The sequence below is a fragment of the Anguilla rostrata genome, chromosome 2 (genome assembly GCF_018555375.3).
Source record: "Anguilla rostrata isolate EN2019 chromosome 2, ASM1855537v3, whole genome shotgun sequence".
In the NCBI taxonomy this organism is placed as follows: domain Eukaryota; kingdom Metazoa; phylum Chordata; class Actinopteri; order Anguilliformes; family Anguillidae; genus Anguilla; species Anguilla rostrata.
The window spans coordinates 56,456,889-56,471,715 of NC_057934.1; the positions used below are offsets into that span (position 1 = coordinate 56,456,889).

Below are 14,827 nucleotides of genomic sequence, written 5' to 3' on the forward strand. Positions count from 1 at the left end.
CCATTCCTGTGTATTAGCGCTTTGCTGAAGGAAGTCGTACAGAAAAGGCTTGACAAATGTTTACTTTTATTATATGGAAATTATTATTATTTTGTTGTGAAAACATTTTTGTACATCAGAATGGACAGCAAGTACAATACTATTCCCATTTATGTGTACAGTTATGTTACATTATCAGCAGGTGGGGGCAGTAGAGGACTGATGGCACACCTCATAGGAAACAATGCTGGGTATAATAAATCATAAGCATGGGTGGGTCACCAGAGCAAGAAATATAAAACATCTGAATTGGTCTTCACATTCACAGAAATGCAGATTGATTCCTTTGGTGGCAGCTCAGCAAATGTTCATGGACTGCTGCTCAGTAACTAGCACTGTCGATGAACAATGCCATGGTACCTGTATGCATTGTTGCTGTTCAGGGGACACTGCATGTGTTTACACTACTCTGTTCCTGTTGGTCTTGTTTCTGCTTGCAGCGCTGCAGCATCCATAAATCAAGGCAAAGAGCAGCAGGGCGAGAAACCCTGCCAGGAAGGCAGCTATGACAACTGCACCACCCAACGCCCAGGGTTCCACCTGCAGCCGATGCAGTGCCCACTCCCCCCAATCCAGCACTGTGCCGTCCGCACCAGGGGATGCTGGCACACTGGGTAAAGACAGAAGAGAGGAGAACACACCCATTCCCATGATTCAGTGAGAAAAAAGAAAGATAAATGCCATTTGCTACTAGCCTTCAGGCAGAGTTTATTATAAATAAATAACAACCCTAGAACATGCAGCTTTTGTCTAGAAAGATACCCTTGTTTGTTACAATTATTATAGCATAAAGTGACTAAAATCAGGGATTGTCAAAGGTACGCAGTTCAAAGCATCACAAAACAAATCTGTGAAATTTAATCTAGTAAGCTTTTAGGAAATGTATTATTAAATAAAACTATATGAAATTGGTTACAATTTTTTTTTTTACAGAACAAAACAATGGTTCAAAATATGTAGCCATACATCTGATAAGTTAAATATGAAAGTAAAATACTACTTCCTTTAATTAGAAATGAGTTCTTACTCTGTTACTCCTCAAAATGTTGACAAACCTTAAGAACTGTGTCATTGAAGTGTATATATAAGGAGAGAGGAAATGGGGGATTTAAGTGCTGTGAAAAAGTATTTGCCCCTTCCTGATTTTCTCTGAAAAATCTCAGTAAACACAAAAACATTTTTTAATTTTTTTATTTCATTTATTTAATGAAATGTTATAAAATAACCATATCATCCATGTGAAAAAATTGCCCCCTACTCAAACCAAATTTCATTTATAATTAGATTCAGATGATCAAACACAGCCAGGCTTGATTCCAGCCAGCCCTGTTGAATCTAAACCTCACTCAGATTGAGCTTTACCATCAGAGTGAGGTAGTCGGGCTTTTGGTTTGTGAGAGGAGTGGTTACACCAGGCAGCCCAATCCTACTCCTGGAGATCTACCATCCTGTATGTTTTCATTACAACCCTAATTTGGCACAGCTGTTCTTCTGACTAGCAGCTCAACAAGATCTCTCACTGTTCCATAAGATGTGCTTTGTTAGAGTTTGAGTGAAAACCTACTGGACAGTAGATCTCCAGGAACAGGACTGGGCAGGCCTGGATTACACCAATCAGAAATGCTTGGCGGAGAATGGGAAGGGGGTGGAAGTGATAATGAGAAATTGAGTTAGGACAGGTAAAGGAGAGGACTCATTTATACCAGGGTTCGGATTACGGGCGGAATTGGGGGGCTCTGACCCTCCTAATTAAGACTTGGATCCCCCCAAAAGAGTTAAAAACAACAGCTCGGGGGTGTCAAAATATTTATATATTCTTCTTACCTGTAATCGTAAATATTACAATATAATTCCCATCAGTGGCGTCACTAGGGACCAACCCTAGTGACGCCACTGATGGGAAACTGTCATGGTCCTGTTTTCCTGTCTGTGTTTCCCCTGTTGGGCCGCCAGATGGCGGCACTTCTGTTTTGTGTCCTGCTCCCTCCCTGTTAATTGTATGATTGTTTCATTGTCTCGTTATCCCATCATTGTTCCCACCTGTCTTATCCCCTCCTTCTGGTTTGATTGTTTTTTGAGTTCACCTGTGTCTTGTTACCCCTGTCTATTTAAGTTCTCTGTTCCCTTGACTCGGGTGCTGGTTCCTTGTGTTTGTTTCTGATGTTGCAAACCGTTTGTACCTGCTTGTATTTTGTGCCTGACTGTCTGTTACCTGACGTACATGTACCTGCCTGCTTGTGTTTGTTCCCAACTTGCGTATGTTTTAGACCCTTTGTACCTGCCTGTGTTTGTGACCTGTTTGTGTTTGTTTCTGATGTTGCAAACCGTTTGTACCTGCTTGTATTTTGTGCCTGACTGTCTGTTACCTGACGTACATGTACCTGCCTGCTTGTGTTTGTTCCCAACTTGCGTATGTTTTAGACCCTTTGTACCTGCCTGTGTTTGTGACCTGTTTGTGTTTGTTCCACTTACTTGTGCTCTGTTCTGCCTGTGTTTTCGAGTTCCTGTTGTTTCATTAGATATTGTTTGTGTTTGTTCCCGACATCTGTTTGTTTCACCATATCTACCTGCCTGTGTTTTGTTTGACCTTTCCTTGTGCTCTGCCTTCCCGTGTTCTGCCCTGTCCGTGTTCTGCCCTGCCCGTGTTTGTGAGTTCGACTTGTTTCTGTTTTATTTCGATATTTTTTGAGTTTGTTTTGGCCTTCGTGCCCTTGTTTGTTCCCTGGTTGTTTGCCCTTTTTGTTAGTAAAATCTTTGTTAATTTTCCCTTTTGAGTTCGTGTTTTTTTTTTTCCCCTCTGCGTTTGGGTCCCGCCTACCCGTACCGTGACAGAAGGAACCAGCCAGTGTGGGACCCAGCAGAGTTTTTTTTTTTATTTTTTATTTTTTATTTTTTTATTTTTTTTTATTTTTATTGTTTAACATGCCATCAGGGTGGTGGGAGCTTGAGCCTCCCAGTGCCCGGGGCGGGCGGTCGCGGAGGCGCCGTGGTCGGGCTGCCTCCCGGTCGGCCGGACCTCCAGCTGATCAGCAGGCGGATCCTGACCCTTTTGAGGGGTCTCGGCTTGCCATTTTTCCGGGGTCCGGCCCGCGGGGGTCCCGCCGGTCCCGTCCGGCTGCCCAGCCGGGTTCCCTACAGCTGTGGTCTGTGTTTCTGTCGCCTGCTCCACCCCAAGTCCCGGAGGGGCCTTCACGGCCTGCTCTGCCCCGAGTGCCGGAGGGACCTTCACGGCCTGCTCTGCCCCGAGTGCCGGAGGGACCTTCACGGCCTGCTCTGCCCCGAGTGCCGGAGGGACCTTCACGGCCTGCTCTGCCCCGAGTGCCGGAGGGACCTTCACGGCCTGCTCTGGTCCGAGTGCCGGAGGGACCTTCACGGCCTGCTCTGCCCCGAGTGCCGGAGGGACCTTCACGGCCTGCTCTGCCCCAAGTCCCGGAGCGGCCTTCACGGCCTGCTCTGCCTCAAGTCCCGGAGCGGCCTTCACGGCCTGCTCTGCCTCAAGTCCCGGAGCGGCCTTCACGGCCTGCTCTGCCTCAAGTCCCGGAGCGGCCTTCACGGCCTGCTCTGCCTCAAGTCCCGGAGCGGCCTTCACGGCCTGCTCTGCCTCAAGTCCCGGAGCGGCCTTCACGGCCTGCTCTGCCTCAAGTCCCGGAGCGGCCTTCACGGCCTGCTCTGCCTCAAGTCCCGGAGCGGCCATCACGGCCTGCTCTGCCCCAAGTCCCGGAGCGGCCTTCACGGCCTGCTCTGCCCCAAGTCCCGGAGGGGCCCCCAGAGCCACCTGGAGCCCCGGAGAGGCTCCCAGATCCGCCTCGAGCCCCGGAGAGGCTCCCAGATCCGCCTCGAGCCCCGGAGAGGCTCCCAGATCCGCCTCGAGCCCCGGAGAGGCTCCCAGATCCGCCTGGAGCCCCGGAGAGGCTCCCAGATCCGCCTCGAGCCCCGGAGAGGCCCCCAGAGCCGCCTCGAGCCCCGGAGAGGCCCCCAGAGCCGCCTCGAGCCCCGGAGAGGCCCCCAGAGCCGCCTCCAGCCCCGGAGGTCCCGCCTGCTCTGACCCTTCCGCGGAGGCTGCCTGCTACACCCAAGTTTCGGGCTTTACTTGTGCCTCGAGCCCCGGGGGGGCCTCCGGAGCCGCCTCAAGCCCCAGGGGGGCCTCCGCAGCCGCCTCGAGTCCCGGGGGGGCCTCCGGAGCCGTCCAGAGCCCCGGAGAGGACAACGGTCCCATCTGTTGTCCCGCAGGGGCCGCCGCAGACTGCTCTGGCCGCCCCGCAGGCTAAGCCGCCTGCCTTGCCCCCTAGCGTTTGTGCTCCCCCTGGCGTTTGTGCTCCCCCTGGCGTTTGTGCTCCCCCTGGCGTTCGTGCTCCCCCTGGCGTTCGTGCTCCCCCTGGCGTTCGTGCTCCCCCTGGCGTTCGTGCTCCCCCTGGCGTTCGTTCTCCCCCTAGCGTTCGTGCTCCCCCTAGTGTTCTCGCGCCCCCCAGTGTCCGTTCTTCCCCTAGTGTTCTTGCTCTCCCTAGTGTCCACTCCTTGCCCCCTGGCGTTCGTGCTCCCCCTAGTGTTCTCGCGCCCCCCAGTGTCCGTTCTTTCCCTAGTGTTCTCGCTCCCCCTAGTGTCCACACCTTGCCCCCTGGCGTTCGTGCTCCCCCTGGCGTTCGTGCTCCCCCTGGCGTTTGTGCTTCCCCTAGTGTTCTCACGCCCCCCAGTGTCCGTTCTTTCCCTAGTGTCCTCGCTCCCCCTAGTGTCCACACCTTGCCCCCTGGCGTTCGTGCTTCCCCTAGTGTTCTCGCTCCCCCTAGTGTTCGCCCTTCCCCCAGTGGTCGTCCCTCCCCCGGTCTCGTCGCTCCCCCCAGTGATCGTCTCTTCCCCGGAGTCCGTCCTCCCCCCAGTGGTCGTCCCTCCCCCCGTCTCGTCACTCCCCCTGGTGTCCATTCTCCCTTTGGTGTTCGTCCTCCCAACCGTGTGTCCGTGTGTTCCCCGGCCCCCCTGTCTAATTGTCTGCCCGCCTGTTTGTCTGTTGGTCTACCCGTATGTGTGTCAGCCAGTTTGTTGGCCTGTTTGTCTGCCCCCCAAGCCGTCAGCCCATCGGCCAACGTGTTTGCCCGCCTGTCTGCCTGTCTGTCAGTGTGCCAGTCCGTGTGTGTTTTGTCTTGTTTGCCTGTGTGTCAGTCCCTATGTCAGTTGTTGGGCTCCCCCCTCGCCTTCCCTGTCTGCCTGTCCCTTTGTGTGTCCGTCGGTGTCGCCGTGTGCCTCCCTGCCTGCTTGTCCCTGTGTCTGTCCTTGTAGGTCTCCCGATTGTGCCAGTATCTGGCAGTCTGTTTCCCCCTCAGTCTTGTCCAACCCAGTCCAGTGTTGTCGTGCCCCGTCTCAGTCCTGTCCTGTATGTCTGCCTTGCCCCTGTCCAAGTCCCCCCTGGTTTCCTGAGTCCCCCCCTGGTTTCCTGAGTCCCCGTGTCGCCCAGTGTGCGGGCCCTGAATTTCCCCGTGTCGCCCGATGTGCGGGCCCTGAGTTTCCCCCGTGTCGCCCGATGTGCGGGCCCTGAGTTTCCCCCGTGTCGCCCGATGTGCGGGCCCTGAGTTTCCCCCGTGTCGCCCGAGTGCGAGCCCTGAGTCTCCCCGTGTCGCCCGGGTCCTGCCCAGCCCTGAGTCTCCCCGTGTCGCCCGGTTCCTGCCCAGCCCTGAGTCTCCCCGTGTCGCCCGGTTCCTGCCCAGCCCTGAGTCTCCCCGTGTCGCCCGGTTTCTGCCCAGCCCTGAGTCTCCCCGTGTCGCCCTGTTTTCCTAGTTCCTGAGTTTTGTCCCAAGTTTTCCTGTTCTGTTTTCCCCCGTCCGAGTCCAGTCCCGAGTCCTGTTCCCCCGTCCGAGTCCAGTCCCGAGTCCTGCGTCCTGTTCCAGTCCCGAGTCCCGTCCTGTTTCTGCCCTGAGTCCTGTTTCCAGCCCCTAGTTTCCGTCCAGCCCCGAGTTCCCCTCCAGCCCCGAGTCTTGTTCTTGTTTTGTTCCTGTCCTGCCCAGTCCAGCCCCGAGTCTTGTTCTTGTCTTGTTCCTGTCCTGTCCAGTCCAGCCCTGTTCCTGCCCCAGTTCTGTGTCCAATCCCTGTTCCTGTCTGAGTCCTGTCTCTAGCCCCCACCCTCTGACTCCCTCCCTGGGTCGGCCTCCTGGGACGTCAGGAGCCGTCCCTTGGGGGGGGGGGTACTGTCATGGTCCTGTTTTCCTGTCTGTGTTTCCCCTGTTGGGCCGCCAGATGGCGGCACTTCTGTTTTGTGTCCTGCTCCCTCCCTGTTAATTGTATGATTGTTTCATTGTCTCGTTATCCCATCATTGTTCCCACCTGTCTTATCCCCTCCTTCTGGTTTGATTGTTTTTTGAGTTCACCTGTGTCTTGTTACCCCTGTCTATTTAAGTTCTCTGTTCCCTTGACTCGGGTGCTGGTTCCTTGTGTTTGTTTCTGATGTTGCAAACCGTTTGTACCTGCTTGTATTTTGTGCCTGACTGTCTGTTACCTGACGTACATGTACCTGCCTGCTTGTGTTTGTTCCCAACTTGCGTATGTTTTAGACCCTTTGTACCTGCCTGTGTTTGTGACCTGTTTGTGTTTGTTTCTGATGTTGCAAACCGTTTGTACCTGCTTGTATTTTGTGCCTGACTGTCTGTTACCTGACGTACATGTACCTGCCTGCTTGTGTTTGTTCCCAACTTGCGTATGTTTTAGACCCTTTGTACCTGCCTGTGTTTGTGACCTGTTTGTGTTTGTTCCACTTACTTGTGCTCTGTTCTGCCTGTGTTTTCGAGTTCCTGTTGTTTCATTAGATATTGTTTGTGTTTGTTCCCGACATCTGTTTGTTTCACCATATCTACCTGCCTGTGTTTTGTTTGACCTTTCCTTGTGCTCTGCCTTCCCGTGTTCTGCCCTGTCCGTGTTCTGCCCTGCCCGTGTTTGTGAGTTCGACTTGTTTCTGTTTTATTTCGATATTTTTTGAGTTTGTTTTGGCCTTCGTGCCCTTGTTTGTTCCCTGGTTGTTTGCCCTTTTTGTTAGTAAAATCTTTGTTAATTTTCCCTTTTGAGTTCGTGTTTTTTTTTTTCCCCTCTGCGTTTGGGTCCCGCCTACCCGTACCGTGACAGGAAACATATTGTCGAACCCTGATTTATACAAAATTCAAAGAAGAATGGAATGGACTATAAGTGCTGGAAGGAATAGGAGGGCAGAAGTTACTATATCAAGACTGAGATTTGGTCATACAGGTTTAAACAGAACACTGTTTTTTAATTAAAAAACATAATAGTGGTAGCTGTGATTACAAAATTTATAAAGTACACTCCAGAGACAAATACAAATTTAAAAAAAAATCTGGTTAGATGTCAGAGATATTATGTAAAGGACTTCACATGATCAGTGCTTGGGGGAAATATTTCAAATTTTGTATAATACAGGATTGGCAAAAATAATTCAACTATTAAAACTCGCGTACTACGGCGTTATGTGGTAGTAAAGTAACGATGTGTACCCACACTCCATTCCAGAAGGTGGCGGTAATGCACCACAAGTTATAATGAAACCATCATTAAACATAAGAAGAAATATAAGAATGGAGAGCAGTGCAGTGCAAGACGAGCAGAAAACGCAGAGAAAGCGCAGAGAGCAGTAGCGAATGTAGGCAAAGCCGGGAACCTCGTCCAAAGGAAATGCGGGTGCTCAACGAAGGTTATTTTAAAATTTAAGGATACTGGTGGTGGGCCGAGTAAGTTAACTTAAACCAGTTGAAGCTACCTGATACTGTACGTTAAGAGATTGGGGACAGCCTTTATGCAAGATCTGTCGATATGTAAATGACAGTATGCGCCTCTCTTGTAAATCGCCTGCCCAGAAAGACAAATCTTTTACTACGGATCGCGACGTTTGGGTAATTGCCATGTAGATACGCAGGCACTTGAGGAAAAGCAGGGAATTAAATTAGTAATTTACGGGGTATCCAGGACATAAGGAAGTTTGAATTGAGACAAAATATTAAGATTCTGGAGGAGCTAAGTGCTAATAGAGCGACCAAAAACTTAATCTTATGACCAGTCAAATGAGTGGGGTGTACTGACTCTCAAGGATTGCAGGCCTGGAAGATAGGATCCCAGACGCCGGTATGGGCCAAGGCACCAGTGGTGCCGGATGACTCCTTTTGATGAAGAAGATAGACTTTCTGGTATTAGATGTAATATATGGTGCGACAGTGACAAAAACCAGGTCTGACCTGTAAGTCGATAATGTATCCCTGGAATCTATTTTTAGTATTCTAAAGGAGGCAGAGATGCAGCTACTGGCTTCTTCAGACAGTATGAAAACAAGGTGTATGGTTTTGTCCCCAAATATGGAGTCATACTTGGTGAAAGACTCTGGAATAATTGTGTTTTAATTACTGGTGATTTGGAAGGCGCTGGTGTGGTTAGAAGATATGTGGCCAGTTCAAGCAGTGATCTTCTCAGACACAGCATGTATTAGAAACAATGGTTCATGTGATTTCACACTGTAAATTGGTAAGGAAAAGGAGAGAGTTCTTTGGGGTATTGACAGAGTGGTGTAACCACTTTCTCTTGAGAACCATCCTGGGTCCAGCACAACGGCAGAAAGATGTATAGTTAGTCTTGGCCTTTTTGTCCTCCACTAGATTACAGGGTGTAATGCACAGTTTCTGTTGTTTGCAGGGTGAAATATTGCTGTCTAGTGGATGGCAGTAATACGCTTCGCGTCATTCAATCTGCTATTAAAATCCAAAAAGAAGGAGAGCGAAGTGGTCACCACAAAGGTTGTACAAGCACACTATGCCACAATCAAAGGAAATTCCAGAAGAGATGAGGAAAAAAAGCTGTTGAAATACATAAGTCTGGAAAGGGTTATAAAGCCATTTCTAAGGCTCTGGGACTCCACCGAACCACAGTAAGAGCCATTATCTCCAAATGGAAAATGCTTGAAACAGTGGAGAATCTTCCCAGGAGTGGCAGGCCTGCCAAAATTTCTCCAAGGGTGCAGCAACAACTCATCCAGGAAGTCACAAAAGATCCAAGCAGAACGTCCAAAGAACTGCAGGCTTCTCTAGCCTCTGCTAAGATCAGTGTTCATGACTCCACAATAAGAAAGAGACTGGGTAAAAATGGGTTTTTGTGGGTGAATAGCAAGGGGGAAACCACTATTAAGCAAGAGAAACAATAATGCTTGTTTCACATTTGCCATAAAGCACTTGGATGGTCCCCAAGCCTTTTGGGATAATGTTCTATGGACCGATTAGTCAAAAGTGGAGCTTTTTGGATGACGTTGGTTCCTGGGATGAAGAACAAATTCTTCGCTCAAACTTTCATGTCCACCTTGCTATGGGGAATGTGGGGGAGCACGGAGGATAGGGACGCAAGTGCATTTAATTTAAATGTTTGAAATGCACATACTCCAGTTCGTAACAAAATGATTTAATCAACAACTCTGTACTTTCTTCTTAGTTGTGTCTGGGGCGTTCCTGCAGAGGAAAAGAACTGAAAAAAAATTATTATTATTAAAGGTTAAAGCTAGAGACTCTCCTTAACGTGCTGGAACTCAGTAGGTTAAGGGTTGTGCACTACCATCACAGATTTAATTAGGTATTATGCGGAATGTAGTTTCCAATTGTTTGAGACAAAAAGGAGTGTTCTTTTAGAGATTGTTTATTTTATCTTGCAACTGTGATTAAAGAAGAAGAGAACATAGTGTTGAAAATGTATATATTGTCAATATACAATGAGCTCCATAACGTTTTGGGGACACACTTTTTTTTTCTTGATTTGGTTCGGTACTTCACAATTTTACATTTTGTAATCAGCATGTAGTTAAAGAGCAGTTCTTACTAAAGGGCATTTTTATACATTTTTGGTTCACCATGTAGAAATTGCAGGATTGTTTATACATAGTCCATGCGACAGCCAATCAGCAGCGAGACCTTGCATCTTCCATGTGATTGATAAAAAACATATCACATGATCACATGGTAGCTGTATGAGCTTGCTGCTGATTGGCTGTCTTATCAACACCCAATGGATAACGGTCTTTAGGTTTTTTCGCAGGACGCATTTCAGGAATCCTCTGGAATGTGGCTGTTTACTACCACATTAGGTATAAGTAAAGAGGAAAAGAAAGCCAATACACATCCTTTGCACGCAATGACCACTTGAAGTCTGTGACCCATAGACATCGCCAGGTGCTGAGTATCTTCTCTGGTGATGCTCTGACAGGCCTGTGCTCCAGCCATCTTCAGCTTCTGCTTCTTTCGGGAGTTGCCTTAAGGTTTCTCTTCAGCATGTTTTCAATTGAATTCAGATCAGGGGACTGACTTGGCCACAATGGCCAGTCAAGATTTTTACAGTTTTGTCTTTGTTGCTTTAGCAACCTATTGTATATTGGTAAGATGAAGCGCCACCCATAAGTTTGAAGGCATTTGGTTGAACTTCAGCAGATGAGATGCTTCTGTGCACTGCTGCTATCAGCAGTTACATCAGTGAAAATAAGTGAGCCAGCACCTGTGGCAACCATACATACCCAAACCATAACACCCCCACAACTATATTTCACAGATGAGACGGGGTGCTTTGGATCTTGGGCAGTTCCTTTTGGCCTCTGCATTTTGCTCTCGCCTTTCACTCTGATATGAGTTATTCTTGGCCTTATCTGTCCACAAGACCTTTTTTCCAGAACTCTGCAGACTTTTATAATACTTTTTTGCTAACTGTAATCCTGTCCATCCTGTTCTTGTGCCTAACTAGTGGTTTGCATCTTGCAATGTAGGCTCTGTAGTTTTGTTCTTAAAGTTTTCAGTAGTCACCAATGCATCCATGCCTGCCTCCTGAAGAGTATTTCTGAAGAGGGGTTTTTCTTCATTATGGGTAGAATTGGTATTGAACTGTAGAGGTTTTCCTTGGCCTAACTGGCCCTTTGTAATTACTGAGCTCACTAGTGCGCTCTTTCTTCTTAATGATGTTCCAAACAGCTGATATTGGTAAGCCTAAGGATTGGCTTATGTTTCTGACTGTTTTTTTCTTCTTATTTCTAGGCAAATCAGAGAAACAAAAATATGTTTGTGTCCCAAACATTATGGAGCTCACTGTACATGCAAATGTAGAGAATTTCCAGTTTATTGAATTTGATAGTTTTTTATTATTGTAACTAGGGATCAGATTAGTTCAGTGATGAGGTAACGCTACTAAAGGGTCTAAGTTACCCTCATTCTGGGAGCAGGCTGTGTAAAGAACCATTGTGAAGCTTTTGATTATGGTGGTGGTTGGGTGATGGTGTGGGGACGCTTTGCTGCATCGGGACCTGGCTGGTTTTTAATTACTGAAGGAACAATGAATTCTGCTCTGTTCCAGAAACCTTTTAAGGAAAATGTCTGGTCATCATTCCATGAGCTTTAGCTGAAGCGTAATAAATGGTTGAAATGAAACAAAATGGACGTTTTGGAGTACCTTAGTCAAAGTCCTGACCTGAACCTAATAGAGGTGTTGTGGCAGTACCAGAAACAAGCAGTCCATACTCAAAAACCTACCAATTTGTCTGAATTAAAGCTGTTCTGCAATGAAAAGTGGCTTAAAATTCCTCCGCAGAAATGTGAAAGACTATAAATTTATAGAAAGTGTTTGGTTACAATTATTGCTGCTAAATGTAGTGCAATTTGTTACATTTAAGGGGGCAATTACCTTTTTCAGATGGGCGATATGCACATATGATAACTTTTTTTCATGAAATAAATGAAAATCGTTTTTATAATGTTTTGTGTTTACTGCTTCCCTTTCAAACCCCCTGTTTTGAAGACATACAGTGAGCTTAGGACAGTGAGCTTGATTTGGATCTTTACTCTGCAATTTCTTTATTTTTAATCAAATAATTCACATGATGTTAAAGGCATACTACGCAGGATTGTTTTAGCCTGTGTTTACAATAAAAGAAGTCTCCTCCTCCTCCTTTAATCCTGCCAACTCATCTCAGAGTACCTGAGACCTCAGACACGTGAATTCATTAGAAACTACCGGTAAATTTCTCCCATCAATTGCTCGAACCGGACATTATGCTACATTGTCTGGTCAGGACCACAAACCAGTCATGTACAAATAATTAGTAAATTAGACATTAGAGTTCTGTGCGCTTCACTCGTCTCCTCAAACGTTGGAGCACTGGAGGGAGGATGCAGGGGCATGGAGGAGACAAGGTGGTATTGGAGGAAAGGAAGATATATTTTTAGAGTACTGGGATGCATCTGTACAGATAACGCTTTCTTATTGGTCCAACAGTGAACAAGCCAGTTCCATGCCGCTTTTCATCCCCTTGGCAAACTTCTGCTGATGGCACCAAGGAAAAGCAATTCCAAGGTTACACTAACTCTAGTTCTTGAACAAGCCCTGTTGGCTTGTGTTTTTGCTTTGCTGTATCTGGGCTATTACAGCGGATAGCTAGCTACAGCAACAAATACTTCTTTGAAATCTGATCCCAAACCACAGGCTTTGTAGCCACACCCACCCCTCCCAAAACAGAAAAGAGTGCCATGCCCAGAAACGTCCTGAACATAAATTAGAACAACAAGTACAGCTAAAGGTACACAAATTTGGCAAAACTGCGTGAAGACAGATGCCAGTGCATTATAGATATGCCTTCCCATGATTATTTTATTATATTTTCAAGTAAAAATTCACCATAGTATGTCTTTAAAGTACAGATTCTTGGTTTTCATTAGATTGTAAATTTGTATATTTTGATTTCACCATATATAAATTATAGGACTTTTTATACATAGTCCCCCCCATTTCAGGGCACTATAATGTTTGGGACAAATAGCTTCACAGGTGTTTCTGATACTGTTTCTGTGTTTCAGTATCTAGTCTTGATTTAAGGCTTTTGATTTCCTTTGGAGTCTGCTATTGGTCTTTCTCAACATGAGGACCAGAGCTGTGGCCTAGTTGGCCAAGGAAGACCCACAGTTGATGACTGAAAAACTCTCACCATAATGAATAAATACCCCCAAACACCTGTCCAACCGATCAGAAACACTCTTCAGGAGGCAGGTGTGGCTGCGTCACTGATTACCGTCCACAGATGACTTTGCAAACAGAACTACAGAGCTACACTGCAAGACGCAAACCACCGGTAGGCCACAAAAACAGGGTGGCCAGGTTACACATTGCTAAGAAGAACCTAAACGGGCCTGCAGAGTTCTGGATAAAGGTCTTGTGGGCAGATGAGACCAGGATGGACTTGTATTGTGATGGCAGAACAAACTGTGGAGAACAAAGAACCACTCAAGATCCAGTGTACACCCCTCATATACATTTGGATACATGGTGAATCCAAATGTATAAAAATACCCTTAAATAAAAGCTGAGAATGTGTACTTTTTATATGAATTGTTTGATTACAAATTGATAATTGGGAGATACAGAGCCAAATTAAGAAATATGTCTTTGTCCCAAACATTATTGAGCTCACTGTATAGTATTTATACTGCCACACCTGCAGGTTATTTGGGTGATTTTTGTTGTTTTAAGTCTCTTAATATAGTGCTGGGTAAAACAAAAAGGCAGACCATCTTTTTTTCCTCTGTGCTTACTGATCTCCTTCTTGATATATGCTGGTGAACTAAGCAATTCTGACCTTTGGACATTGATAAGTGAATTGTCTCTTTTTTAAAAATCTGATTAGCCATGTTGCCATTGTATTGTTATGGTAACAGAATTCATGATTGAAAGTGGAAAAATATAGGACTAGGCAAATGCAAGAAAACCTAAATGATCGACTGAATAAAGTCTGCTGCTTTACTTTTATATTCTTATGTGTTTTCGTTAAGCAGACAAGAAGTGATAGCAGAGCAAAGGTATGGTTCTAACTGCAGATTCCAAAGATCCTTTGACCAAAATGAACAAACTTTGTATTTCTGTTTTTGTTAAATTTAAAAGTTAAATATTAAACCAGGTGCTTGCTCAGGTACTCACCTCTCTATGGCCATGTCAGTCTGCCGTGTGACTGCTGTGCTATTGTATATGAGGAAGAGGAGAACAGCGGTGGCTGGCTGTGCAGTGCAGTACTTTCTGTCTGGCTCAATGAGTTGCATACATTGTTCTCTTTGGCTGCCCTGGTAATGCTGAAAAGGCTGTTTTGTCCAGGATTTCCACAGTCGCGCTGCTGGATCTGGTTCTGTGCGCTTGTTCAGTGTCTGTTCTTACTGTGAGTGTTTCAGTTGTGCGCCAGGAATGGGGACTTTGAGTTAATGTTTACTGATAACATTGACACAGTCATAGGTGAGGCCTGGCGGTGGCAGACACACAGTTCATACTCCACTTTTTCCTTTTGCAGAAAGCAGAGAATGTTATCCGAAACTGTTTGTGTTATAGGTGTGGCTTTGTCTGCATATTCAGCAATGCAATGATCTGAGCCTGGTCAGGGTTGTTCAAAAGTGGTTGTATGGGATTGTCATATTTTTTGTGGTAATATCTTACCTTAAATATCTGATGAGAAAGGTAAAAAATATCAAATGTAATATTTTACAAGTATAGTTTTTAATTTAATATGAAAGAAGATGCCAAACACACTTCAAGCCAGCTAAATAAAAGAGGACTGGATAGCTGCTCAACAACCAGGACGGTCAAACTAGAGGAAAACATTAGTTACCTGGACACTTCATAGGGACTGGCCCAAAATAAGGAACATTGTGGCAACTCATTTCGGGCCTGTCATCTAGTTTTGAGCCTGTCCTCTAGTTTGACCATTTTTTTACTAAAGTTTTTAATTCAACTTTGTCAAATGAAGATAATCATGTGC

At 46.5% G+C, this 14,827-nt stretch overlaps 2 long non-coding RNA genes across 2 annotated transcripts; one reads left to right on the forward strand and one right to left on the reverse strand.

Moving 5' to 3' along the window:
• Positions 1-49: 49 nt before the first annotated feature.
• LOC135248531 (uncharacterized) lies at positions 50-14,316 on the reverse strand. The gene is made up of 2 exons (XR_010328448.1): positions 14,002-14,316; positions 50-649 (listed from the first exon to the last, which is right to left on the reverse strand). It is a non-coding gene; the product is annotated as an uncharacterized LOC135248531 (long non-coding RNA).
• LOC135248532 (uncharacterized) lies at positions 7,601-11,671 on the forward strand. Its single transcript, XR_010328449.1, has 2 exons — positions 7,601-7,757; positions 8,710-11,671. It is a non-coding gene; the product is annotated as an uncharacterized LOC135248532 (long non-coding RNA).
• Positions 14,317-14,827: the final 511 nt, after the last annotated feature.